Source organism: Schistosoma haematobium, chromosome 3, assembly GCF_000699445.3.
Source record: "Schistosoma haematobium chromosome 3, whole genome shotgun sequence".
NCBI classification, from domain to species: Eukaryota; Metazoa; Platyhelminthes; class Trematoda; order Strigeidida; family Schistosomatidae; genus Schistosoma; species Schistosoma haematobium.
The window spans coordinates 3,154,378-3,161,140 of record NC_067198.1 but is presented as its reverse complement, the minus strand read 5'-3'; positions in this window follow the sequence as shown (position 1 = coordinate 3,161,140).

Sequence of the window (6,763 nt, the reverse complement as noted above, 5' to 3'; positions counted from 1 at the left end):
CTATATTTCAGCGGTAATCGAAGGAGAAATAAACAAGTTATACGAATGGACTATTTCGTGGAATTTGCCACTTAATGTTGAGAAAAGTGGATTTATTCACATTGGCCGCTACCTTAACTCAAATCTGACTGTACACAAACATACACTCAAACCTATCAACACTGTTTGTGACTTGGATTTAAGGTATAGCAACAGTCTGAACTTTTCTAAGCACATTGAATCTCAAGTATCCAAAGTTAGAAAGCTCATCGGATTCATAATGATAAACTTCAAAAATATTGAGTCAAGATTATTATTATTATACAGAAAATGTATCTTACCCATTCTTGAATATGGTATTTTAGTTTACAGTAATTGCAGGCATAATGACCTGATTAAAATTGGTGTTCAAAGAGGGTTCACTAAATCTGTTTTGGGGTATTCCGACAATGAGGATCATCACCGAACATGTGAACAACTCAAATTAGAACCTCTCTGGATAAGACGTATCAAATTAAACCTTGTCTTTATCTACCAGCTTGTTAACGGTATTTCCTACTCTTCGGTATCCACTCCTTCATAGCCTATGATATCATCCCACAATCTACGCAATAAGGATAATATTCTAGCGATTACAAGAACCCACTCAAACTTACGCCAGAATTTTTTCCTTATTCGCTACTCAACTATTTGGGACAGACTACCAGTGAACCTCCATTGCATTGAAACTACAAGCCTGTTCAGAAGTCTCCTTGTTGATTTTCTTTCCGAAAATGAATTATGTCACCTATTGAATATCAATGTATTCAGTAGTGATTTATACAAACAACGTCCGTCATCCATTTAATTGCCTGAAAAGCAAAATTAAACCTTTAAATGTTTCCACGTCTATCTTATTTTATTTCTATTTATCTTAATATATGAGGTCTGCTTATGTCCGTATTTATAATTATTACCTTTATTATTATCATTATCGGTCTCCCGACACATTAGATATTCTTTTCATCTCTTCTTATCCTTCTAAACATATTTAAATCCAGATTATCCTTTAAAATCAATTTTGACTTTCATAGCATCATTGTTAATTATTATTGCACAAATATTTATACTAATATCCGGTTTCACTCTGTACACTATTACATAAATCTAAATGTATTCATCCGAGTGCATTAAAGGATTTTTATTTCATATTTTTCAATTGCTGGTTTACTTCTGAGATCGATATTCATTACACAATTATTATTCTTATCATGGATGAACCTTTTCACTAGGTGTCCACTTCTTTTCTTTATGAAGTTTGTAATTAAGACAATACCTTATGTTACACTGAAATTAACTTCTCAGACTCGTTTTATCTTCACTATGTATATATGTCTCATATACATGGATATGTGGTTTTCCTTTGCACTGAATTGAGACTTTCATAGTATCACTCCAAACCATGACCGAACAAACATTTATTCCAACGTCATATCTTACTGCAATAATAAGTTATTTATTCCTAATTATTTTCTACTCTATTTTTGTTACTAATTTGACGAAATATGCATAGTCGTTTATTCTTGTTCTGTGTTCATAAACACGCTTATTAAGCGGTTAATTTATTTCTATTCCCTTATTTTCTTCCTTCCCTTCTTTAAACTTAATTCAATATTCTTCTCAATTACACAGAACCTGATTTATCATTATTATTGCTCTCTTTTTTCAAATATGGCAAGTATAATGCTCACATTGTTGTAACTCGTGTATTATTGCATTTTTGAGTAAACCCGAAATGGATTCTTCACAACACTTATGTACTCATAAGATGTTTGTGAATAATAATTATAATAATAATAACGCTCGGCTTATTCTTATTATTTCTTCGTATCATGTCACTTGATAATTCACTAAGCTTTTCATCTAAGTCTATTTCCGTGGGTGCCATCTCTGTACCTTTATCTGTCTTTAATCCTCGAAAGGCTGAACTCTGGTTTGCATGCTTAGGAGGCTTTTTTGTTACAAACAGAATCACAAGTCAGAGCATGAAATTTATCTACGCAAACTCCTTGCTACCGAACGACGTTAATGAATAAGTGCCTAACGTCATTTTTGAACTGGATCCTGACTCACCATACAATTGCTTAAAAAGAGAGGTCATTCGTGTTACATTTATCACCAACTAGCAGACAATTTATCAACTTTTAGCTAACGTCGAGCTAGGTGACAGCACCCCGTCTCAAATGAAGCGTCACTTGACAAATGTACTGGGGATCGTATAGTAGATAAATGTCTATTATATAAATGATGGCCCAGACGTCTTCCACAAAACATCCAATAGATACTGGCAATTGGAGACGAATATGTCGGTTTTGATAGGCTAGCGGACTAGTACTCACTTGGGATCACACACAAAAACAAACTCAACTGACGAGCTCGCCGAGTTACGACAAACAGTCGACATCTTCACTAAACAAATAGCCCAACTCCAATTTTTGAATACCTCCCACTGCAAGTGTAGAGGAAGGTTCAGAAGACATTGACATAGTAGTCCAAGGACCACTCGACATAACATTTGTTAGTACCATAGGATGTATGGTAAACAAGCCAAATAGTGTACTCCTACTGTAAATTTGCAAGCACACAGCAAATAAACATCCAGGCCGACGATTAGTGACTACTGCGGTCGCCGGCCACAAGTCACAGGACAGTCATTTGTTATATGTCACAGACAAAAAGACCGGAACACAGTTCTTAGTCGACACCGAGGCAGAGGTTGACTTTCTGCGATTCCATAAAGTATTAGTAGATGTTAGAAACCGGAAACGTATCCTTGCCGATCAGAGCAGTGACATTAGAAGAATTATATCTAATGAGACGTCCATAGATTTATTAATCAAACTTCATTACGAGAATGAAAAATACATCAATTTACTTAGTTAGTTCCCAGACTTATTACGACCGAGTTTCAAACGTGACAAACCAACACCTAGCGTTGTACATCACATAAGGATAGAAGTACCAGTTTTTGAGCGTCCAAGACACCTTGATCCCTCTCGTCTGGCTCTCACGAAGAATGAATTCAACAACATGATAGAGTTGGGTTTCATACGCCCCTCCGATAGTTCGTGTGCATCACCACCCCATAAGGTACCCCAGAAAAACTTTTCCGATGTAGCGGATACACCATCGTGATTAAATATCAATACCTTCTCAATCCCTCATATAAACTATCAAAATATATCAAAACATCAAAAGCTTGACGCTGTTAACATCGAAAGAGTAAAGCGTTTTTGAGTACACTGGGAAATAGACAACGATAAAGCCATCTAAATCCGCAGTAGAGCAGGCACCACACAAACTACCCGCAACAAACAATATTTCACACTGAAGTTCAGCAGCAATACAAAATACGACAAGATCAGGAACAAGCGTACACTGGTCAGATAGGTATGTAACAACTACCATCGATACAGACGTTATCAGTCATTTCACACTTAATTACTTGGTATTCAAACTCAATACTAATCAACGCATACTCTTTTCTAAGTTGAGCTGAGGCACAAAGAACCATAGTCTTATTAGGCAGAAACACTTTTTTACTTTTCGAGAACTCACGATGTTCTTCCTTAATTCCGGACTCAGAATAAAATATTTAGGCGTACTTTCTCCGTTTCTGCGGCTGAAAAGATAAACCTGGAGATGACTATCTGACATACACCCAGGATTTATTCATAGACAGTAACGTGGAAACAGTGTTCTCAGCAGTTCATTTGAATAAGTCTGAAAACAAGTTAATACTTCAGCCGATGGTCCATCCATTTGCTGTACATCAGTTGTCTCAGACAAATCTGTTATTTTGAACTATCTCATTGATTATGAATTTGAAAATGCTTTTTCTCGTTTGCAGTGTTTGGGTCATTATATGGTATTAAAATTACTTTGATACAAGTTTGAATAACATTACAGGCCATTCATGTGATGATGAATTCTTAAAAAAACCAAAGATGCGCTGCTAGTCACACTGACTTCATGTACTCAACATGACATAATAGTAAAACAATCACACAAATGAGTATTCACTACAAAAAATATAAGTCATTCACCTATCTACAAATTAGTAGAACCACAGTCTCTTTTAAGAGAGCTTCAACTCTTTTATTACCTGAAAACATTTAGTTAAATTAACTTGACACGTACTAGGCCTCTATTGGCCCTTCACTTTGACGTCAATTAGGTCGAACGATGTATAAAAGTTCACGTACAATTGAGTTTGTTCACATTTAATTTGATTAAGACCATTTTTAACCTATTTAACGAACAGAGTAATCAGTACAATAACAACTTCTTAATACCATTGTATCTTTATTATTATTACGCTTGTATGAATATGTATGCTTGGGCATTGTTTACTGCCTACGTATATATTCCTTCAGTTAGCTTTACTACTAGTTGTTTAATTGATCCGATGATTCATTTATTTCACTGTGTATATATATGTACATTTTAATAATGTTCACTGAATCGCGGAATCGCTTGCCAACTCGCTCATTTGACTTGAACGCTGACTCTCTTGCCTGTTAGCTTCTCGGCACTACTCCTTCATACTTGCTTCACGTACCTGTAAATTTAGATGTTTGTTTGTGGTCCAATAATAAACGTAATCAACACATTGTATTCGCATTTCCATTAATACACCGATATGGCGTTATCTAGTGACGGTTATAAAGACGAACTGTATACTAAGTTCAGGGATTGTATTGAATACTGACTACAATAGATATCGACCGACCCATTACTTTAGTGACCTGATGACTGACTCCAGTGGGATCGCGTGAGCGATTTCTGTCCAAATATATATATCGTCAACCGTCGTATATAATTATCGACCTAACTGGCGTTGGTGAATAACAAAATTAAAATAAGACAAATACGAGAAAGGATTTTGAATACGTTAATTTTATACGGTCATTTATCCAGACAGACGATCGATGGAACGAAGCGAAACGAAGTGATGTGCAATAGACAAGGCATGTTAGCCAACTTCATTTAGTCCATCGTTAATCAACATTTGTAGTCACACAAAAATAAGCCACAGATATGTAATGAGATAAGATGTACACACATATACGCCCATCCAGAAACAGTCAGGGCTGATAAGGGAATAGTTAACAAGGCCAAAACGTAACTCAAGTAGAATAGAAAATTTGCCTCTTCAGAAGCTAGAATAAGTTGTATGGGCTTAACATAGCAACTGACACTGCAACGCCACTTGTTTTTCGAGTCTATTTTATGAATGTGGTCTGACGTACACCTGAAATTAATATTCAGAAATTCTCTATTTCAAGTACAATGTGATTACCGAATTCGCAGGCATTTAAAATCATTTGGCTCAAGATCAGATGTTTGAGCTATAAACTACGAATCTTCATATCGAGTAACGCTGAGTGAGACACTCTAATCCATCACATAGCGATGATGATGTTTTATTCCAATAATTGTTGAATATTCATATTTATTTACGAGTCGGATTTTATCTGTATGTCTATCTGCGAAACCACAACGCACAAGACTATTTCCCAACTATGACGAATCGATGACTGAAATGAGTGTCGATGACACATAAAATCGAATTGATGGAAAACGCTTATTTCTCCTCAAAATTCTTCGTCAACTGACAGTGAGTCACGAAGTGATGACACCAAGAACGATGAAAGACGACATAAAGTGTGATGAGAGACTTTGGTTCAGAATTGAATACTAATATTGGTGACATGTGTGGTGCGGTTATTGTGGATAAACTCGATGAAAGAGCTAAAGCTACGAAGTTTTGACAGTCGACCATATTATTTAATCATCTTTACAGAGGATATTTTATCATAATATGAAAATGATAAACACAGGACAAACGACCATAACACGAGTTGTGAGTTCGCGATCATTACCAGGAGAACTTTATTTCGTAATAATGTTCAATAACACACAACACTGTTGAATAGATTTATCATAACTACATTTTAAGGCACTTCGAACTAAACTTAAGCAATAGTGAAATGTATCACCGGAAATCATTGAAGTTTTGTAAGCCACATGATGCTACTGAGTCCACTATGAAACGGTTCGTACCAGTATATCTTAAGAGATTTTCGTGCCTTATGGTAACCCCCGTGCTATCGATAGAAGAAACCAGACAAGTAGTGAATAGGTCTTTATTTCGATCTTCGCGCAGTCACAGTGGAGCGTGGGATTATCTGTTCAGACAAACAAAGGCTCTCAACATTCAATATAAGATAATAGGGAATATAACGCTTATAAAAGATAAGGAAGTGAATGAATACTTGAACAATACTGTTTTGGCATATGCTTGGTTGTTTGGGGTCAACTCTTAACCAACCAACCTGAGCTGTTACATTAGCTTCCCCTAGAATCGACTTCCGTAGGAACGTCGGTTCGATTAACCTAACTATCGAAAACACCTTAGTTCTATTCCTCATCCCAAGGGAAAATTATCAACTCGCTCACTATTTGACTTACAATCAGTGACGACTAACGCTGTCAACGATAGTCCATGGATGTCTCCTCATTTACTAGCTTGTTATCTTATTTTGTAGCATGTGATCTATTCTACAACTATCGCTGACGGTTTGCTGCATGCTTTCAAGAAAAAGAGTGTGAGAATGTGGAATAAGAATATCTGAGGAAGTGCCGCGAGCGGGCTACCCAACACCATGTTGGTGAGGTACGATTTTTCCATGCTCAGACCGGCTATCAGGTGTTTACTCACCTGCCTCTTGAGTCGCCCTCA